The following is a 25,157-nucleotide window of genomic DNA, read 5'->3' as shown; positions in this document are numbered from 1 at the left end:
CAAGCCATTAATCCCCACTCCAGAAGGTCAGGATCAGACGGCCCCGTCTGGACCGCTCAGCCTCGTTTCTGTTACTGGGAACAATGTCGAAATCGTGCCGCTCAGAGGTCTGGTAACTGCCACAGACCGTTTCTGGGCTCATTCTTCTCTCCCCTGGTTCCCAGCCTTCTGAGCAAGCAAATGAGGGCTTCCAGCCATACGTGACTGAGTTACCTGGCCAAGCCGACCAGAAAAGGGTGGAAGCAAACAAAATCAAAGCTAAAATGTGAATTTAGCTAAAGGAATTGTACATCAGGGAATGCACAATTTTTTCCGCCTAAGAAAGCCGAAGGTAGATGTTAAGAAAATTAACTTAGGCATTTTTCATGTATCACGGGCTCTGTGTTAGCTAAAACAGGGGTGGCATTGCCCAGCCGGTGTTGCTCAGTGGTCGAGAATCTCTCTCCCTTGCCCTTTCTCTCTGAAATCTATAAAAATATATTTTTTTTAAAAGGAGGGTGGCATTGTCTTTAGAGACAATAAATGCTGAGAGAAGTCAGAACAGCCTGGCATGGATGAATGACAAAGACCGTGAATCTGGCTGCCTCCGTGTTCAGCCACCTTGCCTTTGAACAGCATGCTGAAACGCAACCCAAAGATAACCATTTCATGTAAAAAAAGAAAGAAGAAAAAAAAAACGATTACTAAGCATAACCACTGCACCAGTTAAGACCCTTGGTGCAAGCAACCAGAACTACCTCTCTTAAGCAAAATGGGAATCTGTTGGAAGGATACAGGATGACTTGCAGGATGGAATGTAGAGTTGAACCACTGCTCCTAGAGAGAGAAAAACCAGCCCAGCCCTAGGATCTGGGAAGCTGGGCTGATAAACAAGTTCATCAGGGCCCCTCTGCTGAGATGAATATGGCACCAAGATTTCCCCACATAGATCACTCCTACTCGGAATTAAGGAGAGCAAATCCCACGAGAGGCAAACACCAGCTGTCAACCAAAGGGCCTCCCGGAGGCCCTGCCCTTCAGTGCCCATTCACGGTACCTCTCAGAACTAAGGAAGAGTGAGAGGATGTGGTTGGGGCCTGCTCGTGCCCAGTGCACCTGGGAACCAGTGTAGCACGTGGGCTGGTGTTCCTGCTCCTCTCGGGAGCTTCCCATCACAAAGCAACTATCACAGTTGTTGTCTGTCGCAGCTTTCGATTCAACGCTCCCATCCCCACTACCCCCCAACCCCACGGTCCTCATTCCAACCATGGCCATGGCCTTCTCCTGGTCAGCTCCACCATTATCACCTTGAGGGCTCAGTGTAGCCACAGGAAGGGAAGTCAGCCATAGGGTCAACAGGGGGAGGAAAGTACAATAAGAGCAGAAGAGGCTGTCATGGGCACCTGTGCAGGCAGGACCAGGGACACCATCACTGTCCTTTCTGTTAAGAGTCCTGTATATGCACATATGTATGGTTTATATAATTACATACATACTTACGTATATTCATAAATGTTATCTGTATAGAAATATGTAGTGCTGCCCCCTTCCTCCCCCCTCCTCCTTTCCTCTCCCCCCTCTTTTTCCTCCTCCTCCTTCTTCTTCTCTATCTCTATCTTTCAATCTCACTAGCCTGCCTCTGCCTCTATTTCTTTATAGATCCCAAGTCATTTTATGACTTTTCCTCTACAGTTATATACGCAAGCAATCTATCACCATGTCACCATTGTTAACAACCCCATTCTCATTGTTTCTTTAAGTTGCCCGTTGAAAATCTTTATGTAAAACCAATGTTTGTAAATTCTCACGTGTTCTCATTGACTTCCACTGCCACCTCAGAGCTATGGTCCGACAGGGGGAAAAGCCGCCATATGTAGTAAAAACCACAGTTGGAAACTACTGTATCCTTAAAAGAATATGCACCCTTTGACTATGATTTATGAGGATACGATTCTCCCACTGGGCATCTGCAAGAAAAGTTGGTCAAGCAGGCAATCAATTAGAAAGAGTGCTTCATGTTAAAGTGTATTTATGTTTTATTAACCACCTTTTTTGATTGATTGGCTTTCGTTTTATTGGGTTTTCTCAGTGACCCAACGTAAATTGACTACGTAATCATTCACACTCGTAACCATTTGACCAGAGAGTCAGTGCAAACCGCCTGGAAGCCCTCTGGGCAGCGCCTGCTGGGAAACTCTCACTTCTCCACGCCCTCCCCTTGTTCGTGGTCACTGCGCTGACTTGCCCTCCACTCCTCCACCCTTTTACTCCCTTGAGTCATGATACAGCCCTCCTTCTCAGCCGTAAGTCACATTTACTCCTTGAATTATATCTGCTTCTGCCTTCTTCCTGTCCCAGGTCTCTGCCCAGCACAGGCTCTGCCCCCGTTCGCTCTGAGGTCCATGCATTTATTCGTCAGATGCTCAGAACAGAGTACTCAAATGTTACTCCTTCTTTAAGATCATGTTAGCATGGTACTAGTAGCTAGCAGCTGCTGATCTTTTTGGTTCTGGCCTTTCTAGGCAGGGATGCCCAGTCTCTCTGTTTGTTTGTTTTTTAGTCCAATATTGAAGGCACATTGGCGCGCCTATCATCTGTGAGGTGCGGTCCTGCCCCAGACTATCAGATGTGCAAGAGCAACACATCCCAGCAATCTGTCCCTGAAATAACCTCAAAACTCAGCTCAAATAGCACCTTCACAACATCCAAAGTCTATATCTTAAGTGATGTGACCCTGTTCCCGACCAAGAAAAGCCAGAGCCTGGAAAATCGTATGAGCAGCACACTCACATCGAAAGTTTTACCAAACAATATTTATCTTTGTATGAGGTGTGCTTTGATATGATCTGTTCTACTTCATTTGTAAAAACTGGTTGCCCCGATTAAATTGATTTCACTACTCGGTTGCATCCCATAATTTTTAAAAATACTGCTTCCATCAGTCCTGGCTGAGGAATTAAACTAGATAATGCCCCCATTTGACAGGTGGGAAATTGGGTGGGAAAACACTGAAGACCTGGGCCTGAGTCCCTGCTCTCTGACCACCCTGCTGACCAGCACAGGACAAATCACTTAGCCTCGCTGGGCCTCTCTTTGCATCTTATTTCGAGGTGCTGTCTGCTCTATCCTACACACGGGTCTCTTAGAGGGATCTAATGAAATGAACACTGTAAGAGCACTTTAAAAATATCCAACTACCATTCAACTGTAAGAAGGTAGGGTGTCAGTCATGGAGAAGAAGTGAGAGAATAATCTGCTAGTTTCCACATGCTGTTTCCCTACTATTCAGCTGAGTTGCTTGTGGAAGGCTGCCAGGACCTAGCGTTTGAAACCAAGAAGAGGAAGGAAATGAGGAAGACTGATAAAGAGATAAGATAGAGCACATCCTGAGATAAGCATCGTTTTATTGGCCAGCAATTTACAACCAGGGCCAGCAACCTGGAGCCAGTGGCTCAGTGTTTTACATTGCAAGAGGCGTCAAAAAATTCATACAATACTATATATTTATATATATACACATACATATATATTGGGCCATCAATGCCTCCTCACCTCACGCTAGTCCCGGCCCTGGTCAGCTCGCCCCTCCTCCTGTTTCCCATTAGTCAGTGTCCGCCCCACAGGTGAACCTCACCTGAACGTGCAGTTGCCAGATCCCATAACCACAAAGGTGCTTCTGTGTGTTCAGGAAGAACCGGAAGCTCCAGGCATGTGGCCGGGCTGCGTGCCAGGGGGGAAGGAGGGCACAGCACTCTCTGAGCAGCGACTGGTTGGCCCAGTGGCGTCTGCAGTATGGTCCAGGATGTGGTTGGTGCCTTAAAAAAAAAAGGCCATTGATGAATCTAGGCTGGTACAGTCTGTGTGGCTGCAGGGACATGTCCAAAGAACAGCTATATTAAGAACTAGTTAGATGAAACATTACAAAAGAAAGGAGGTACACATTCCAGTTATCAAAAATGAGGGAGGGACATGACTACAGAGCCTGCAGACAGTGAAAGATATTTTGTGGAACAATTCTTTGCCAACAAATACAACTTAGATGAAACAGGCAGATTCCTTGAAAACACTACTGTCACAACGATCCCTCTGTAAGGTATAAATGTCTAATCGCTATGCTGTACACCTGAAACTAACATAATATTGTGTCAACTTCAGTTAAAATATAAATTTTTTAAATATTACTAAGCTGACAAAGGCCCAAGGCTATAGAACAAATCTGAAACTTCCATTACAAACTGAGGGAAAAATGCCATAGTTTACACATCTATACACTTTCTCAATACCATTCAAGTCAGAACATTCATAAATTTACAAAGCCTCATAATTTAAAGTCAAATAGCAGAGTTCTTTAAGCCAGGGTCTTGGCAGAGAGACTCAAATGGAAGCTTACCTTCCAGGCTTAATATAAATACAGAAAGAGGGTTATAAAACCAGTCAGAGGAGTTGGGCGGGAGGGGGAGTGTGAGGCAAATCTGGAGAAGAATCTAAGAATAGTAGCACCATACCCCACTGCTCCAGAAAGCTTAATCCAGAAAAACACTGCAAGGACAGATGGGTGCCAGCTATTTTACATCAGATGGCAGACCCAGGCACCTCCGGGGGTCAGAGACCCACTAAGACAACAGGCAGTGAGACGCTAAGGGCTGACGAGCCCCTTGCAACTCCGTGGCTCCATCTGGTTCTGCAACAGCGTATGTGTTCAGCATCCCCAGATTTTCTGGATTACTCTTTGAAATCTCCCATTGTTTAACTGTTGGCTCAAGTTTAAGAGGGAAAAAAAATACTGTGTGAGCCAAACGAAACACAACAGCAAGCCAGATACAGCCTGCAATCTGCCAATTTGTGGCCTTGACTTTGTGTTTTGGTCTTAGGAGGTGTGGTGCAAAGAGAGCAGGCTGTGAGGTGTGTGTGTGTTTTGTTTGTATGTTTGTTTGGTTTTTTTTGTAGATGGTTTTTGTGGGGGTTTTTTGGCTTTTTCCTATTTTTGAAAGGTCAAGCTCTGGTTTCTTTTTCATGACCTCTGGGTATGGGGACTTCAAAACAAAGAGAAACAATCACCATCAGACATTACGGCTCTTTCTCCATCCTGCCCCCAGGATCCAGCAGATAAGAAGCTAAATCCTAAGATCTGAAGAGGTTGGGTTTCTTCTCTCCCCTTCAGGCTGCTGCCAATTCACTGTCCTGCCTTCGGGTTTGAGACACGCTGGTGATTTTGTTTACTGCTGTTTCCATATGGCTGAGCTGCATGGGGTGCGGGGAGCGGGGGGGGAACACGGAGGTTTCATTTCACTGTGAGAAGATGTTATTCTGTGTCAGGAAACAAGATGAAAAGCGAACATGCCTCGAGATTCCTGGAAAGAAAGCAGATTCATTGCGGCCTCTGAGCCCAGGCAGCGGTGTGCGGAGCTCCTGAGCTTGTCTGCCATGGCCACCTGGTCAGGTCCAGGGAGCCAACGCAAGGCAGCTGCGCCTTCAAGGACACACTTCAAAGGCGCACAGCACGCGGCGGAGGGTGCCTGGCACTAATGAGCCAGCACCCAGGCTCCCAGCAGCAGGAGAACTTCCCAGCATCCCCCTGAAGCATGGCGACTGCAATGGGATCCTGGAGATGAAAGCACTCAGGGGGGCAGGGCAGCGGGCAGTGGCTGCATCCCCCCACCGCAGAGAGGGGCGAGCACTCAGAAACTCAAGGGGCTGCGAACACTGACAGAATGCACAAGGATGCTGACTAATGTCCTCACAGCCTCTCTCCAGTGCACTCTGAGCAGCTCAGCCAAGGTCCCCGTGGACCCAGCCCCACTTCCTAAGGAGCTGTGCGGAGCACGTCAGGCCCCAATTGTCTATCTCCCTTGTGCGCCTCCATCAAGGCCACTCAAGCCACAATTTCCAGGAAGCTTGCAGCAAGTGTCTCTTCACAGTGGCTCACACAGAAAGCAGAGGGTTTCCAAGGCGTCCTGCTGCACTCTGGGACTCCCGGGCCGGCTTCCTCTCCCCCAGGTCCACAGAGAGAGAAGCTGAAAAGGCGCTAGGGCTTTAACAAACCCCAACCACGCTGACCTTGGGAGAAAGGAGAAGGGCATGGCTTCCCAGGAAAGGCCAGCAGGGAGCTGAGGGATTTTTTTCCAAGGACTTGGGGACATTGAGAAAGGAAAGAAAAAATATCCCCGTCTACAACGCCTGCCCAATCACCTGGGAGCCAACTGCCCTCGAAACTAGGAAGCCTTTATTCCTGAGATGATGTTCTCTAGAAAAACAAGACAGACTCTTCAGAGCCACCTTAATGCTCCAGGAAAGGAAGAATTCAAAGAGCAAACAAGCAAAGACGTATTCATACTCTTCTAAAGGTCTTGCCAAATTCTGAAAGAAGTTCTGCCAGAGATCAGTGTTTCTAATGGGAAAAGTAACTAAGTCATGGCAAGTGACCATACCTCCCATTTACAGTGTCTGGTAAGGTTCTAAGATGTTTGCGCTCTTGGTATCCCTGTAGCAATGCTATGCGGTAGGTACTTCCACAGCTCCCAATTTGCTAATGAGGAAACCTGAGCACAGAGAGGTTGAGTGACTTGCCCACAGCCACACAGCTAATAAGTGGCAGAGCTGAGATTTGAACCTAGACCATCCAAGTCTATATGCACCGCTGCCTCTTGCAATTTGATGCTATAAGTAGTAAAAGAGACACAAAGAACATGTTCTAATTAACAAAGTATTCTCAATTTTTTATTTATTCCAAAAATATTTTTGTTTAGCACTCACCGAACGCAGGTCCCAGAGGTAGAGTACTGAGCAAGTGACACCCAGGACCTGACCTCACAGTTCTCTTCTCCAGCAGCAGACAGACCAAGTCAATGCTCCTAAAATTAAGTCGTTAAGGGCAGTGGTAAGTGCCACAAACAAATAAACACAGGGGTCAGCACTCTCTGAAATAAATATTCTTTTCCTCCTTTTACAAATAAGGAAACTTAGATTCCAGAGTGAAATGCAATATGGCAAAAAGAACCCACAGAATTCCTAATTATGTTTATTTTTGAGCAGCTACTCAATACAGTCATATCATTTGACATTCAAAAGCTACTAAAGGGTATATGGAAAAAGCCTCCTTTACCCCCTCAACCCCAGCCTCCCAGCTCCCCTCTCTGAGGCAATTGATGTTGGGTCTCCTATTTCCTGGGTCTCCTGCCGGAGACACTCCTAAGTCACCCAGTACACACACACTGTCTTTCTCTACACAAGTTACAGCACAATGAACACATTGTCTGCTTCTTGAGTTTTTGTCTCTAACAAATCAATAGACACTGAGCTTCCTCATTTTCTCAAGGCTGCATGGCATCTCCTGGCACGGATGTATAACGCTAACTCCTGTTTTAGCCAGTCTCCTACTGATGGCCACTTAGGCGAGTTCCAAACTAGCACAGTGATGCAGGGACCCGCTAAATGGACAAGCCATTTTCCGCACATGTATGTCTGCGTGATAACCTCCTAGAAGTGGGATTACTGGGTACATGGCCTTGAGCATTTGGAATTTTGATAGATAATAACCGTGTTGTCCACCACTGGGATGTCCCCAGTTTGCACTCACCCAGCAGTGGGTGGGCATGCCTGTTTGACCAAACCCCAAACACAGTGAAAACACAATGCTTGGAGAATCGAAGGACCCCGAGGCCCCCTCCAACCCTCATCCATTGTGGGCCAACTGCAGGCCTCTCAGCCTGTGAGCCCCATGTACCTCCTGGGAAAACGGGACTTAGTAGTGCTCCCCCACGTGTGTTCCTGAGGCATCAGGCCCACAGCCCTTTGGGGTCGAGGTGGGAGGTACTGGAGCTCCCCAGAACAGCTCACAAGATATGTCCCCCAGGCCAACACTACCTGCACAGAGCCAGGGGCTGCTGGAGGCAAAGCCCAATAGTAGTTAACATATAAATGCGAGAGGTCCGTCAGAAGGCTGATGGACTTTGGTATTCAGCAAAAGCTGGTAATCGGCATGGTATTACCTGCTGCTGGCAAAATGGTTGAAGGCAATCCCCTAACCTGATCATCCTTTTATTGTTTACCAAACCTTACCATTGAAATGACTGTTTGCTTTGTTAAAGGGCAAATGTGTATTCTAGGAAATAAAAAGCTATGGGTCCAGAAATTCGGGGAACCATTCCACTAGAGAAGGGCCTCCACCTGGTTTCCCCCGATGCCTTCCAAATTTACATTTCTTGTCTAGTGTATCCATTTGCGTGTGGCCCCTTCTCCAGATTCTGAATCCTTCCTGCAAAAGGTTGCAGCGAGGGGCCACACAGGATACCTCAAAGCAGACACCAGTAAAATGGCTCAGGTCCTGCAGCCAGACAGGCCATGCGCAAGCTGTGTGACCTTGGGCAAGCTGCTTACTCTCTCCCAGGGAACGCCGAGAAGTCCAGTTCTTAAAGCATCACTGCTTCCACCTCAGACTGCATCCTGGTGGGCAGATGGAATGTGCAAGATCCACAGCGTTGCGTTCCAGCTCATTTCTGCAAGAAATTTAAAAAACACCAATGGCACAGCTAGGGGATGGTGGCACTAGAGACAAATTAAGGAAGATACTAGTACAGAATCTCAGTTGAGAGCTGGTGGCGGGAAATGCGTCAAGTCTGTAAGACAAACTTTAACACCGAGGCAGAATATAAGGCAGGAGCGAGAGGGAAAGAACAACGCGAATGATGTGGGGGCTACTATCCATGGCCAGGGGTCCTCAAACTACAGCCCGAGGACCACATGCGGCCCGCCGAAAACATTTGTTTTTTTACTTCAAAATAAGATATGTGCCGTGTGCATAGGAATTTGTTCATAGTTTTTTTTAAACTATAGTCCGGCCCTCCAACTGTCTGAGGGACAGTGAACTGGCCCCGTTTAAAAAGTTTGAGGACCGCCGAAACCGGTTTGGCTCAGTGGATAGAGCGTCGGCTTGCGGACTGAAGGGTCCCAGGTTCGATTCTGGTCAAGGGCATGTACCTGGGTTGCGGGCACATCCCCAGTGGGGGATGTGCAGGAGGCAGCTGATTGATGTTTCTCTCTCATGGATGTTTCTAACTTTCTATCTCTCTCCCTTCCTCTCTGTAAAAATTCAATAAAATATTAAAAAAAAAAGAATACCACTTCCTTTAAAAAAAAAATAAAATAAAAAAATAAAAAGTTTGAGGACCCCTGATCCATGCCTTGCCCATACCTGTGGCCCGCGCTCTGGCTAACGGCCAACCGCCAGTGTCATCTGTGCCTGAGAGCTCTCTTAAAGCTGCAGGAGATCTGCAGGCAGTGGAGGAATCAGCGCCCACCAGCTCTCAACCAACCAGCGCCCTCACCCTTCAGGTGGGATCATTCTCTATCCCAGCCCACATCTCCCACAGGATCGAGCCCCAGCTGCCCAGGGTGGGAGCTGGCTTCGCAACACCGCTTCCTGGCTGCCTGCCTGCCCGTGTCTCGTTTCCCCCGGCCCGTTACTGGGTCTCAGGATCTGCTTCTGGGGGAACCTCTGTGTCAGGCACCGAGCTAGAGGCTTCACACACGGTGCAGATCTGGCATAGCATCTATCAAGTCAGGCCTGCCCACGCACACAGGGAACGGCCACGCCTGTTTCAGCACCAAGGCCCACGATGACCGAGGAAGAGTGAGCCAACTCTGAGGCCAAGCCAGGTGAACAGAGTGGGACTGAGCAGGTCTTTTTCAGGTCACGCTTTCTCCGACACAGAAACAAGGCCAACAGAGGGAGAACCAGGTTTCCAAGCCTGCAAGTGCAGGCCCATTGTCAGGGGCTATGTACCCTTAAGAGGACACAGTCCCTGGAGAAATCATGTGCCTGTAGTAGACGGGGTTTAGTCAGGACCCTTTTTAATTTTAATTTTATTTTTTTAAGTGTCCTTTTTTTTTATTTTGTTGATTTTTTACAGAGAGGAAGGGAGAGGGATAGAGAGTTAGAAACATCGATCAGCTGCCTCCTGCACACCTCCGACTGGGGATGTGCCCACAACCAAGGTACATGCCCTTGACCGGAATCAAACCTGGGACCTTTTAGTCTACAGGCCAATACTCCATCCACTGAGCCAAACCGGCTAGGGCCTTTTTTTATTTTTATCTTTATTGTTGAAAGTATTACATATGTCTCCTTTTTCCCCCCATTGACCCCTTCTAAGCCCGCCCTTCCCCCGACCCCAGGCCTTTAGTCTGCTCCACTTTAGCAAATCTACCAGAGTTGGCCTGAATTCACCACCACAGGTTTGAGAGTCCTCTTCACCTCTCTCGGGAAAGGCAGAAGTGAGCCCTCGGTGAGTGTGGGAGCTGGATCTGTAGCGTCGAGAGCACAAAGGCACGGAAAATCGCTGCCTAAGCCACGAGCTCCGACTGCTGCTGTCCTTCTGGGCAGGAGGAAACCAGGCCATGCACTGTGGCTTCTTGCAACACAAGCCCCATTCCTTAATGAGGCTGATTTAATTTAGGGCAGTGGGAAGCTTCTGGGTTATTAGGCCGAAAATGAAGGCTTGTATTTCATTTAACTGCCCCACTTAACGGAAGACACTTTGCTTTTGTAAATTAAGGAATGATTTGTAAGTGTTAGAGGCCACTGGGTGACCTTGAGGAAAGCCCCAAACGTGCTGAGGTTTGGGTGTCCACTCTGTAAACCTAACAGATTTGGGCAAACAACCCCAAAGCCTTTATCTGGCTTAGCAATCTACAGTTTTGTTCACCTCACTCCCTTCCTTCCACAGAGGTTCCTTCAAAACCCATCTCCCAGACGTATTAAGTGGAAAAGGCAAGATATAAAACAATATCCTATATAATAAAGAGCTAGTATGCTAATTAGACCGAACAGCCGAACGACCGTCCGGATGACATTCCGGATGACCTTCCAGACGAAGCTGGGGGTGCGAGGGCCGAGCCCCTGGCATGAATTTCGTGCATCAGGCCTCTAGTTATTTAATATTATCTTGTTTTAAAAACAAGGTGGGCATAAGAATGTGTCTCTGAATTTTATATGCATGAGAGACTGTGCAAGTGGGTATAGAAAGTACTTAGCTATGGGAGGAGGGGACAGGTACTGGTAGGTGGGGTAACTTTTTGTTGTGTATTTGTCTATACAGTGACTGTGTTATCTACTCAAATAATTAAACCAAAAGAAAATGAAACAAATCCACATCTTAACTGTATCCTTCTCTCTAACCTTCAGGGTCTTCGGGTACTGTTGGGGACCACACATCTGCCTACTGGGGATCCCCCCAAGTTCCCCATAAAGCAGTGGTTCTCAACCTTCTGGCCCTTTAAATACAGTTCCTCATGTTATGACCCAACCATAAAATTATTTTCGTGGCTACTTCCTAACTGTCATGTTGCTACTGTGATGAATCATAATGTAAATATCTGATATGCAGGATGGTCTTAGGCGACCCCTGTGAAAGGGTCACTCGACCGCCAAAGGGGTCGCGATCCACAGGTTGAGAACCGCTGCCATAGAGGATCTCATCTACAAACAAGGAAGTTCAAAAAAGACAGCACAGTCTTCCCTGTGCTTCCATGAAAAAACAATCACCTCTACCAGCTCCGTGGGCTAAGGCGCGGTGCCTGCATCATCCAAGGTCTCTGGCTGAGCTAACACCAATCATCACTTCCGGAGGACGCTTGTGGGCACCGCGGAGGGGCAGCCCGGCATCCTGAAGGCTTTACAACTCATGCTCGTAAAACGTGATAGGAAAATTCATCTTGGAGGTTTACGGCCCACAAAATCCTCGATGTCTCTTTTATGGCTGCTTTTCAAGTTCTCTGCTGAGTGGTGAGTGGCTGACCTGTGCAAAAGCGGGGCTGAGCATCTTCCTGAATGGACAGAAGAGGGGACGCTGCCTCCCCAGAAGGGGTCTCCCAGGCCCCACTCCTCAGTCCCTCCGAATGGTTGAGGGACCTTCTGCTGCAGCTCTCATCCCCGTGAAGAATTTCTTAGCAGCATCACCTCTGGCAGCTCATGGTACCATGTGACACAGCATCCTCAGCCCTGGTCTCTGCCCTTCCTTCTGGGCCAGCCCGTCCCTTCCTCTCGGCGCTCCTGCCCCATCAGCCAGCCTTCCCCAGCTCAAGCCTCCTCGGTGAGCCGGCCTGTTTCTGCTGCTCTTGGAATGCCCTGCGCAGATACTATCTCTGCCTTGAGGGACTGTTCCTGCGCAGTAAACACATCTCGTGGCAAAGATCCAAAAGCAATCATCCCTGCAACGTTACCACCGGATCCTTGAAAGGAAAATGCCCGTGTTCTGCCCTGACCTCTCTCCTCCCAAACTTCCTGGCTCCTCGGTGAACCTATAGCACTATTCCAAAATACTTCTTGCTCTTCCAAATCGCAAAGAACGAACACATTTATTTGTTTAGTTATTTTTATTGTATGTGTTGTTGACAGTATTACAGGTGCCCCTTATGCGCCCCCTTCTCTGCCCCCCTCCGTCGAGCCCCAAGGATGAACACATTTCATGAAGTTCAAGATGACCCACTTCCTCCAACCATTGCTCCATGTTTTCAGGAACAATGACAGGACACTTTGTCTCGTTAGGAAGCCCACTGGCTTCAACGTTTCAAAGAGGAGGCTGAGCTCTGGCTGGGTAGCTCAGCTGGTTGGAGCATTGTCCCGATGCGCCAAGGTTGCGGGTTTGACCCTGGTCAGGAGACATACAAGAATCAACCAATGAGTGCATAAGTGAGTGGAACAACAGATCAATCTCTCTCCCTCTCTCTCTCTCAAAATCAATAAATAAAATGTTTTTTAAAAATAAAAATTAAGAAGAAACTGAGCTGGGCAGGTGGGACAGTCTGGGTGTCATCCATGTGTCCTGATTAGGGTTCCCTAACAGGCAGGAACCCTGGCATGGCTGTCAGCCTCTGGAAGAATGAACGTGGGCCAAGAGCCTTGAATGGCTCCCAAGGACCCAGGGTGATGCTGGTGACACTGGTCTGTTCCGACTGACACTTGGGGAATTAACCAGCTTAGTGAACCCCTGTGACAGTCTTAGACTCCAGCACTGAGAGGGACCCTAGAAACCACTTAGGGAAGGGCTCAAAGTGGGCTGCTCTTTACTCAAGATGTGGGGACAGGATGTCTGCCATGTGGGTAGAAGAGGGTTTTGAGGAAGGGGACTGAATCCCTCTGTGGCCACATCAACTTAAGAGCCTCCCTGGTTAACTGCTCTAAGCACTGGGCTTCTCTTTACGTGGCTACTGGTTTTGAGCACACGCCGGACCCCTAGCCCCTAACCACCAGGCCATGCAGCACAAGCTGTCAACAGAATCCTCTACGGCTTAAAAAACAAGTAAAAACCAATTGCTCAAGGAAACACAAATCAAAACCACAGTAAGAGACCACGCAGCTATTTCTTAAAAAGAAAACAAAGTGTTGCGACGATGTGGAGAAAGTGGGACCCCCCTGCACGGCTTCAGAGAAGGTAAAAGGCCACCCTTTCCACTCAGATCTTTCTCCTGCCTAGAAGCAAATCCATCTCCACTTTGGCTCTCTGGCGCCATCTCGTGTTATTTTTCAAGCAGCCACAAAGTGTTTTTTTGGGGGGGGCGGGATGTTGTTTTTTGCCTCTGATAACATTTTTTTTAAGAACTTTTTTTTTTAGAGAGAGGGGAAGGGAGAGAGAGAGAGCGTGTTCGAGAGAAACATCGGCTTGCTGTTCCACTCATTCATGCATTAATTGGTTGATTCTTGCATGTGCCCTGACCAGGTATTGAACCTGCAACCCTGCTGCTTTGGGAATGGCACTCCAACCATCTGAGCTACTCGGCCAGTGCCTGATAACATTATTTTTTAAAGGACAAAACAGTTTTCAAAGTTTTATTGTAGAAGAATTTCTATGAAACTCTATACTGATATATTATTATATTGATAATACGTAATATTCTTGAAGAAAAGCAACCTAACCCATTGTTCTAGCAGCAAGGGCCCTGGGCTTTTTCCTGAATACATTCATAAATATTGCAAAAATAACCCTAAGTGTAGAAGTTGGTTTTATTCACCTTGCCTTTAGCATTGCCTTTGACAGCAAAACTATCTGTGAGATAAAAAAAGAAAAATGCTTCTTGTGTTTAAAGTTTTATCAGACCTAGAAGAGAAGCAGTGGAAGTAAAATACATTATAAACCAGTCCTTACTGGCTGTCTTAACACACAGCAAGTGGGCGCCACATAAACCGCTGCAAGTGGAATTGTCTTGTTGATATCAATGCAAATGTAGTCCAGCGACACCCCATGTTGCTAGTGACTGAATCTGTGCCTATGGATCTACTACTGGTCTATGGGGTGGGTTATGCTGCTGAAGCCCAAACTGTTATCTCAAAGGGGAAGAAGAGGGAATATAGTACACATAACTGTGAAGAGAAATCAATCCTTTGGTTAATCTAGTGAATCTAGTATCAGGATTTTAAGCACCAGCACCTCAGAAGTTTTCATCAGACCTTTCTTTCTTTCTTTTTTTCCAGACCTTTCTTGTTTGTGTGGAGTCACAAATCTTTCTTCACTACACACAAAAGTAAAGAAATGGGAGGTGCTTCTGGGAAATTATAGCTCAGGTTATGCATGTATCGAAAGGGCTTTAAAGTATCTGCTCTACTCACAAGAGGCCTTGAGCTCAGGGAGACGTGCAGGACTCACAGACGCACTGTTCTAGAAACCCAGTCCCTTTTCCACTGACCGAGTCCACACAGAGCTGCGGGAGTACAAACAAAACAGAAGTCACAGGACCCTGGGGAAGGCAAGGAGACCGGGGCCTTTCACATCTGCAGCCAATCTCCAGCCAAAGGATTAATTTATAAAAGCCAGTCCCTACAACTTGAAGTAGAGAAAGTTGCAGAAGGAAAACATAACACTTCCCTAATGAGAAGCAAAGCAGGTGGAAGTCTCATTTAAAGACATTTTTTTTTCTTTTCTTTAAATACGTATCGCATTTCCCCAAAATACACGTGGTGTCATTTCTGAGGTAAAGGTCAGAGAGCCCAGAGTTGAAAGCCTGCCCATGTCACTGCTTGTGTAGTCGGTGCGGCTTCAGCAGCAGCTGGGATCCTCACTGAGGTTACTAATACCTGCCTCAGGGGATTGAAATGAGACCACGTGATGCACCCCAGGACAGAGCCTGGCCCAATCAGGTGGTCAGTAAACAGCGGGTGCCATCTTCATGACGATGATGACAGTGACAATCCTATTGTTACACTCCTCCTAAACCACTATCCTCCCAGACACAAATCTGCCCCCTCTTCTAACTGGCAGTCACATTCACCAGTAACAACAGTTGGCATCCATGAGCACTTACTATGTGCCGAGTATGTACATTAAATTATCTTACTTAAGTCACTTTACACTGTGAATGAAGTAATTTCCTTACCTTCACAGGTAAGGAAACAGGCTCAGAGAGAGTGGGGAATGTACTAGCCAGGGTAAGTTAACTGCTATCACAAACAACACTAAAACCTCAGTGACTCAACATGGTAAAGACCTACCTGTCTTCCATGTCCTGTTGTCAGAGGGCATGAGAAAGGACCCAGTCCAGCAATCTTTCAGGGACCCAGGCTCCTTTCACAGGGGTCACCTAAGACCATCGGAAAACACATATATAATTACATATTGTTTTTGTGATGAATCACTCTGCTTTCATTATGTGCAATTTGTAACAATGAAATTGGGGGTCACCACAACATGAGGAACTGTATTAAAGGGTCGCGGCATTAGGAAGGTTGAGAACCACTGGGTTAGGAGGTGCATTGGATGGGAACTTGAAGATCGGTCATCTGGTCATAAATTCATAAATGGGGAAGTGACCGAAGAGATCGGGAGACCAGCCTCCCCTTACAGGCAGATGACCATGGCCTGCACAGGTCTGACGCGCTGGCAATGGAATGGAAGTGCATCGAGCTGTGTCATCCAAGAGTTTTCAACACACCCCTGAGTGGTCTGCACATCTCTCCCTATGTCAGTGAAGGATTCGAGGGGACATTACTAGCCACAGCACAGAACGGGAGACTTCCTTTCAAGGGTGCCTCCACCAGGGGCTCCCTGCAGTGGAACCAAAGGCCCACTGATGATCAGCAATAAACTCAGTATTGCGAATGCGTTCCCAAGCCTGGCTGTTTGACTATGAGTGCATGAAACCCGGAGTGTATAAAATAAACATGGTTCCCTGTTGTATATTTTTTTAATGAAAACATATAGGTGTTCAATTCAATTTCACCATAGGTTAGTTATTTGGGGTTAAGCCCAAGTATTGATAGGTTTTACATGAGGAGATACTGGCAAAAATGAACAATCACTTTCTTAGGTTTCATATGCTTATTCTCTAGTAAATATAGCTTGTGAACTTTTATTTTTAAAGCGCTAAAATAACTATATTATCAAGGAAGAGGTTAGCAGTGTCCCAAATTGAAGAAAATATGTAACAGTGCGGCTTCTGTGGCTGAAGGTGATGAGGCCAGAGACCAGCCTATTCAATGTCCTCCTCCTTCCTTTCAGATTTCCTGGGATTCTCAGGGGACTCAAGGCTCCAATGCCATGTGCAAAATTAATCTACAGTTCCAAGATCCAACACTAGAGGGCCCAAGACTGAGCCTTGGCTGAATGCTAGATTCATTTTTCCTTTTGTGCCCAGCATGACAAAGATTCCTGTTGCAAATGACTTTTTTAAAGAGCCCATTTTCAGATCAAATGTTTAACTCTTCTGAAAATGTAGGCCTCCGTTGAAGCAAAAGCTGCAATGTGTCCTGGAAAATTACACAATTTAGGAACACCAGTCAGATCAGGCCTCTGCAAACCTCACACCAGAAAACAGCTAAAGAGTCGATAAGAAGGACATACATTTGGGCCCTAATGAGACACGAAGCAGAAACATGCTTACAAAGCAATAAGAAACATGATAAAATAATTATATTACATCTTTAAACATAATGAAACCATCTCATTAAGCCTAAATTAATTTAAAGGTCAACAATGCATAATTTACATAGGCTCATAAAACTGCATTATGTAAATGATAATTAAATCAATTCCCCTTCTCTCTCTCTTTTTTTTTTATCTCTACCTATTAACTCTATAAACACTAGAACACTAGTGTATTTTATGGCATAGTAACAAGTTGAAAAGATACCATGTTGTCCTGAGGCTGTATCTCTGATAAAAATAACCCAAACTCCACAGACACCTAATTTGCCAACATTTTATCAAACTCCACAGTGCTGTGTCCCAGGAAATAAGCACTGCAAGGGAGGAAAGATGGAAAAGACTCTACAGGAGTAGCAAGAAAGAGCCCAAGAGAAATACGCCAGTTTCTGAGTATGGCTGGGAACTGCTCTCGACATATATTTTCAGTACTAGGGAGCTGAGCCACATGAGTCCTGGGGAGAAAGAGACCCTGATTCATTAAGCATCATCTATATTTGTTGGAATATAGATGTGAACAAAACACATAAAAATGCCTGTCTTTGGCCCAGCCGGTTTGGCTCAGAGGATAGAGCGTCAGCCTGTGGACTCAAGGGTCCTGGGTTCGATTCCAGTCAAGGGCACATGCCTGGGTTGCGGGCTCAGTCCCCAGGAGGGGCCTTGCAGGAGGCAGCCAATCAATGATTCTCTCTCATCACTGATGTTTCTCTCTCTCCCTGCCTCTCTGAAATTAATAAAAAAATATATTTTTAAAAAATGCCTGTCTTCATGAAACTTACTTCTCTTACTTCTGATTACATAAAATAAACATTGTTTCCTGTTGTATATTTTTTAATAAAAATATATAGACATTCAATTCAATTTCACCGTAATTTAGTTATTTCGGGCTAGCCCAAGTATTGATATGTTTTATATGAGGAAATAGTGCCCAAATCCTAAAACCTGATGGCGTAAATGAACAGTCACTTTCTTGGGTTTCATATGCCTACTCTCTAGTGCGAGGGAAGAGAGTCAATTAACACGTTGGTGGTGAGCAGGAAGGAGATCAAGTCCATCAGCAGAGATGGAAAAGACTGTAAGAGGAGGGAGGGGTGTATCAGTAAGAATTTATAATTTTAAGTAGGCTGGGGAAGCCTACTCCAGGCAGAGAGAATAGAAAGGTGAAAGGCCCTGAGACAAATGCAAAGAATAGGAAGAGGATCAGTGTGGCAAGAACACAGTGATTAAAATGGAACATAGCCGTAACCGGTTTGGCTCAGTGGATAGAGCGTCGGCCTGCGGACTGAAAGGTCCCGGGTTCAATTCCGGTCAAGGGCATGTACCTGGGTTGCGGGCACATCCCCAGTAGGAGGTGTGCAGGAGGCAGCTGATTGATGTTTCTCTCTCATCGATGTTTCTAACTCTCTATCTCTCTCCCTTCCTCTCTGTAAAAAAATCAATAAAATATATTAAAAATAATAATAAAAGAATAAATAAAATGGAACATAACTGGACACCAAGTCAGAGAGAAAAGATAGAATAGGGGTGGGCACACAGGTGGACAACAGAGCAGACTGCAAGGATCCAGTTTTCATTCTGAGGGAGATGGGTTGCCAGTGGCTTGTAAGGAAAGAAAGAGCATCATCAGACTTAATATTCTAATAGGATTGCTCCAGCTAAGAAAAAACACCAACAACCCAATTGAAAAATAGGCAAAGCATATGAGTAGCTAGTTCACTACAATTAAATACGTACAAGAAAAATGCAGTTTGAACCCCATTGAGATGCCATTTCTCACCTACCAGATTGGCAAAAACCCAAAAGCTAGATAAAACACTCTTTGTTTGTTTGTGGGAAAATGGCCTCACATACTTGCTGGGGGCATGGGAATCAATAGGAGATCTTTGAATGGCAATTTCAAATGACAAGTCCACATGCCCAGCAATTCTACATCGACAAACTGTCCTACCGATAATGCACACGTGCAAAATGGCACTAATGTAAGGCTAGTCGACGCCACTGTTTAGATAGCAAAGTCCTGAAGACAACTCTACAGGCCATCAATAGGGAATGGCTGAACACAATGGCACGTCCATAAAATGGAATGCCTTGCACTTTTAAAAGATTGAGGAAGTGTTTTATGGGTTGACATAAGACAATTTCAAGACATATTAAGGAAAAGTGAAGGGTGCATAACAATGTGTATGATGTATTTTTGTGTGTACATCATATATTCTTTTGTGTAAAAACAAATTAAAGAAGTCCTGGACAGCGTGGCTCAATGGTTAGAGTGTCTGCCTGTGGACAGAATCTGGTTTGCTTCCCGATCAAGGGCATGTACCTGGGTTGCAGGTTCATTCCTTGGCCCCAATCAGGGGAGAGAGAGAGACGGGGGGTGGGGGGTGGGGGGGAGAGAGAGAGAGAGAGAATAAGTGGGGGCAAGGATAGGAAGGAGAACTTCCTCATAGAGCTTTTGCATTTTTCAGGCTTGAACCTCATATTTCTATTACTTATTTTTAAATTTTAAATATTTTTTTAAAAGAAAGGCCTTTTAGAGGAAGGGTTATTTTAGGACTCTCAGGCTCCAAGGTGACAACTGTAATGAGATATAAACTCTTCATGAACCCATCGGGGCTAAAAGAAAAAGAATGTCAGAGATTCCCATGGGCGCTAGAAGATTCTTTCATTCAGACCCACTCATACAGGTCCTATTGCCTTTCCCCATTATGCTCCAGAGGCTCATTCAGAGCTAAGACTCAAGCGCCACTGACATCTGGTAACATAGGTAACCGTGGGCAACCGGGCTTCTCACATGGTTGTCATAGCAACCGTGATGTTCCTACAGTTGGGTTTTCATCCTGAAGTAATTATCAGGCCTTGGGGTGGGCTCCTCCGCATTTGCAGTTACTTACACCAGTGACAATTATGAATGAGCCTAAATTAGATGCAATTTCAACTGAACTGTTAAAGAGAGGCTGTGAATTGAGTCAGATTTACATATTCTTCCATCAAGACTGGCAAATCTTTTGAGCTGTATGCCTGGTGCAGTTCTGGGATGGGGTGACACCTGCACTGCAGCCATCAAAAGCCCCTGGACGGCCAATGACCTACCATGTTTCAACCCAAGATGGGCAGTCCCTTCTCCACCCACCCTACATCCCGTTCCCACTACAAGTCGTAGAGGCAGACCCAAAAGGCGCTTGGTTTCAACCAGGAGGTCGTTGGATAAGGTCGTTTCATTCAGCATCATTTCGTAGTATCATTGATGAGATGCTATAAGAACTTAACTCTTGTTTACAGCAATTAGCCTGTGGAAATATTGATTTCACTATTGTACATTATTTTGCTTGAAGTCGCAGAAGCTATAGACAATGTTAAGTAAGGACTTAGATATATACAGCAAAACTTTCTGGTTTATCAGCCTTTATAAAACCCACAGTCCTGCCCTAACCAGTTCGGCTCAGTGGATAGAACACTGATGGCGAACCTATGACGCGTGTCAGAGGTGACACGGGAACTCATTTTTTTGGTTGATTTTTCTTTGTTAAATGGCATTTAAATATATAAAATAAATATCAAAAATATAAGTCTTTGCTTTACTATGGTTGCAAGTATCAAAAAATTTCTATATGTGACATGGCACCAGAGTTAAGTTAGGGTTTTTCAAAATGCTGGCACGCCGAGCTTAAAAAGTTCGCCATCACTGGGATGGAACGTCGGCCTGTGGACTCAAGGGTCCCAGGTTCGATTCCGGTCAAGGGCATGTACCTTGGTTGTGGGCACATCCCCAGTAGGGTGTGTCTCTCTCATCGATGTTTCTAACTCTATCCCTCTCCCTTCCCCTCTGTAAAAAAAAATCAGTAAAATATATTTTAAAAACCCCACAGTCCTATACAATTAGTCCCCCTTTACACTGGAGAATCCTCAAGCTGCCCAGAGTCCCTCTACTGGGAAGTGATGGCGCCAGGATTCATAACCACATCTCAGAGCTGCTCCCACTTCTGCCACCTCACTCAAGGGCAAACGATGAACATGTTTTGTTTTTTGGAAAGTGACACTGAGTTTCATGAAGTCCATATGCTTTACCGCCAGGACATTAGGGCATCTTAGCACCAGGACATTAGAAAGGACTTATGGGATTTGGGCTTGTGTTGGGCGCTTTTTGGGAGAATTCAAGGAAGTAGGGCTTTGCTCTGGATTCAATACTGTCGGGAAGCCTGCACGTGCACAGGCTCCGAGAAGAACAGTGTATAAAGTCCAGGCTTTGTCCTGAAACTCGTGTGAGTGCGGCTCTTTCAGGTCACGCTCTGAGTACTGCATCGATCTGATAACTATAAATGTGGGTAAGACTCAATTATTTAAAAAATCCCTGGGGTGGTCAAAGAATCAGACCCTTGGTTAATGTTTACTGAGAGTCAAGAGAATTAACCAACTGCATTTAATTTAATTTAGTTCAGGTCTTCCTTACTGGAGTATGGATTCCCTTCTGTGCCAGGAGTGCAGCGAGAGAGAGCTCACTAAGGACCCTCACTGAGAATGGGCCCAGGGTATGATAGCATCCGTCACCACTAGATGGCGACCACGGTGCTAAGTTATTGGCTATTAAGACGGGTCCTCAGAACTGAGCACCATTTGTTACTCGGTATTTACTCAGGCATTCCTTCCACAAATATTTACTCAAAGCCTGCTATGTGCCTGGCACCACAGTTAGGACACAAGGATCAGCAAAGGAAGAGACGGTCCCTTTCCGTGGACCTTATGGTCCAGGTGCTGAAACGGACAAAGAACCATGCCCATAAAATACCATGCCTTAGAGTAAGTTCTGGGGGAGTGCAAAAACTGAAGGAGCCGTGTGCAAAAACTGAAGGAGCCGTGTGCAAAAACTGAAGGAGCCGTGTGCAAAAACTGAAGGAGCCGTAGGCCAAGAACAGGAGCTGGGAGGTGATGGGTGGGAAAGGACAGCTCGGGCAAAGGGAAGAGCCTGTCGAAGGCTCCCAGGCCAGTGGGAGGCCAGTGTCTGCAGCCCAAAGAGTAGGGAGCAGCGGCCTCAGGAGCCACGTTCACTGGCGATTTGGGCGAGAGCGCAGCAGGAGGTCGCTGAGGGTGTCTAACCCCTCCAGGAGAGAGAGCTGGCGGCTAGATTTGATTTGCATTGATAAGGTCAGCTTTGCATTTTGACAGGGAGCCAAGTGGAGGCAGGGAGGTCAGTTAGGGAACTACCACTGGAATCAAGGGAGGGAGAGTGTGTCTTGGGTCAGGGCAGGGGCAATGGAGATGAAGGGGAAAGACTGAGCAGCAGGGGAAAGTTCCGGAACTCACGGGGGTGGGGGGGCAGGAAAGGGGAATGCCCGAGCTGGCTCCCCAGTGTCTGCTCAGACACGACAGCAGATGGGAGGGACCTGAAGGGGCGCTGGGACCTTCCATGGTGAGTGGGTAGCTGAGCCAGCCGGGCTCACTTTGAAGGGTTTTGAGATATCCAGGTGGAAATGCCCAGAAGGTAAAGGAACCTCTGACTCTACCGTTCAAACGTAGAAGCACGTCTGTCAGCTGGGCAGGAATGAGACCACCAGCCGGTGAGAGAGAAGCCAGGCCACCTGGAGAAGACCAAACGCTGAGGCCCTGGGATCCAGCACCAGATCACCTAAGGGATGTGCCAACGGGGGCATTCATACTCTAACCAGGGACAGAGGTCAGGGGAGAGAGGGGGAAGGTTTCAAGAAAATCAAAGCAGCCCTAGCCGGTGTGGCTCAGTGGATAGAGCGTCGGCCTGCAGACTGAAGGGTCCCAGGTTCGATTCCGGTCAAGGGCATGTACCTGGGTTGCGGGCATATCCCCAGTGGGAGGTGTGCAGGAGGCAGCTGATGGATGTTTCTCACTCTATCCCTCTCCCTTCCTCTCTGTAAAAAAAATCAATAAAATATATTTTTTAAAAAAAGAATATCAAAGCATTAAAAAAAACCAAACTGGAATATAATAGGATTAAAAGAAACCTAGGATTCAGTTCCCTTCCTGGCAAATTGCTCTCACTTTTCCAGGGGCTCCCTCTAATGGCCCCCAACCCTTCAGGGCTCTGCAGACACTTTGGCCCCAAAACCCGAGTGCTAGCTCCCCCGGCACCTGTCACACAGTAGCCTTTGGCTTCGATATTTTGCAAAGAGAGGGACTTAGCCCAGTAGGTCAGCTGCTCTGTAGGATTTCTGACATTTCACACATTTCCCTTGTCTTTACCTGTTTCAGTGGTTCTCAACCTTCCTAACGCCGCGACCCTTTAATACAGTTCCTCATGTTGTGGTGATCCCCAACCATAAAATTATTTTCGTTGCCTCTTCATACCTGTAATGTTGCTACTGTTATGAATCGTCACGTAAGTATCTGATTGCAGGATGTACTTAAAGGGGTCGCGACCCACAGGTTGAGAACCGCTGGTTAGGCAAACTCAATTTGGCTATTCTCCCCCCCCCCTTCTTTTATTGGAGGTAATACAGACACACAGACCAAGGTCCTGGGTTCAAATCCCAGCTCCCTCCTTTATAAACTGAGAGCCTTGGGCAATTATTTACCTCTCGAAACTCGGACTTTAAAATAAGGTTGCTCTGCAGCTGATATAACGAGAGAAAAATGATAACGCGCACGTGGCCAAATGTTAACAAGTGGTGCGTCTGAGCTCAGGCGTGGAGCGGCCCCGGGGTTCGCATTTCCGAGGAGCCCCCTCCCCTGGTGGATGGTGCAGATGTGCAGGGTCACCTGAGGGCCTCGGGGCCTGGTGGGAACTCAGATGCCCGAGATTCCATGCAAGTTCTGCCACGGGAGCAGATGGCTCTCTCTGGGTGTAAGTTTTCTTCTAATAAACGCAACAACTTCCATGGCAAAGGCTGTTGTGCTGGCCGAATAGAAGCCATGGGGCTTTGTCACATGTGAGGACACGTGGGGGGAGGGGGGGTAGGACGTGGGGGAGGGCCCTGGGTCGCGTCCCCAGCCCCACCCGGGGTCGGCGCCGTCGGGACGCGCTGGGGGGCGGGGGCAGGCCGCCAAGGCCGGGGGCTCCTGGTAGAAACACCTGAAACTCCTGTCACCACGTCCCGGAATCCCCTCCGTGCACGTGGGAGGCGGTTAACGTTTACATCGCCCGCAAAGACTCACGGTGAACGCGACAGAAAACGTGGGCGCGCAGGCCGGGGCGGGCCGCGCTACGGCGCAGACGTGCTGCAGGGCGCTGACGTGCGGCCGCCGGGGAGGGAAATGGCGGCCGGCAGGGCGGGGCCGGAAGTGACCGGCCGCTAGGGGGCAGCTGCGCGTCTGCAGGCAGGGGCCGGCTGGAACCGGTCTGGCCGGAAGTTGGGGCGGTGGGGGAGCCTGGGCTTCCGCAGGGACGCGTCACGTGGCCCGGCGGGAAGAAAACAACAAGATGGCGGCGGCGAAGGGTGCGGCTCGCCCTGCGACCCTGGGGTCGGGGATCAAGGCGCGTTGGGGACGTAACTAGGCTGTCATCTTTGTCCAACCTTGGAGGCCACGCGGCCGCTCCGGGGCCGAGGAGCGAGCAGACGCCGCACGTGCCAGGCGGATCGGGCCCTGGGTATCCCCGAGGGTCCCCGCGGCGCGTTGCCGGAAGCCGCCGGCCTGTTTCTCGGCGCCCATTGCATGTTGTCCCCACGTTTCCTGCGCCTTGCCCACCAGAACCAGGACGGCAGGAACGCCTTTCTCTGGGCGTTTCCTTTTAAGGGAGATCTTGCCTGGCGAGCCCTAGTTTGATTGAAAGGCATTCGCTTCGTGCAGCAGTTTGCTTACCACTTCCGGCCTTTGTTCAAGGGTTAGGGCAGCCCCCCCCTGCAGACGGAGGGGGAGGGGAACACACCCTGCATGACGCAGCCTTAAAGCAGCTCCCCGCCCCGCCAAGTGTCGCTGGAATTGGTGTGGCTTACACACACGAGCTGCTCTGGGACAAAGGAGGTGTGACACAGCCCCCCCCAAGGTCTGTTATTTTATATCACCACCTTAGTTGTTTCTCAGAAAGGAAAATGTGGGTGATGGTGAAATGCTGGAAATAAGAAAGAATTGTGTTCTTTATGTTCCAAAGATCCAGCACAAGATTACACACACACACTTTTCTTTAAAAAAAAAAAAAAAAAAGAATGAATTGGAAACGTCTCCTATCAGTCTCGCCCACCACTGCCTGACCCTATTCTGCTCGCCCACAGGGGAGTCCGAGCTCAGTAGACGCCTCTTTCTAATCTGGCCCCACCCTGTCCTGTCAGCCGCCTCCAAATCCCCGCGTAGTTCCTGCTACGCCTG

General features: G+C 47.6%; 1 long non-coding RNA gene across 1 annotated transcript in view; it reads right to left on the bottom strand.

Moving 5' to 3' along the window:
- LOC132222946 (uncharacterized) overlaps positions 1-24,730 on the bottom strand; it is a 36,060-nt gene extending 11,330 nt beyond the window's left edge. The window contains exons 1-8 of the long non-coding RNA XR_009450339.1: positions 24,009-24,730; positions 15,461-15,549; positions 11,522-12,626; positions 8,356-8,474; positions 6,733-6,830; positions 6,408-6,636; positions 5,038-5,330; positions 3,614-3,794 (exon numbers count right to left, since the gene is read on the bottom strand). This is a non-coding gene — a long non-coding RNA (uncharacterized LOC132222946). The remainder of the gene's footprint in view (positions 1-3,613; positions 3,795-5,037; positions 5,331-6,407; positions 6,637-6,732; positions 6,831-8,355; positions 8,475-11,521; positions 12,627-15,460; positions 15,550-24,008) is intronic.
- Between the last annotated feature and the right edge of the window lie 427 nt (positions 24,731-25,157).

Source organism: Myotis daubentonii, chromosome 21 (genome assembly GCF_963259705.1).
Source record: "Myotis daubentonii chromosome 21, mMyoDau2.1, whole genome shotgun sequence".
NCBI lineage: Eukaryota > Metazoa > Chordata > Mammalia > Chiroptera > Vespertilionidae > Myotis > Myotis daubentonii.
The sequence above is the reverse complement of the archived record's forward strand: the minus strand, read 5'-3'. Positions and strand labels throughout refer to the sequence as shown.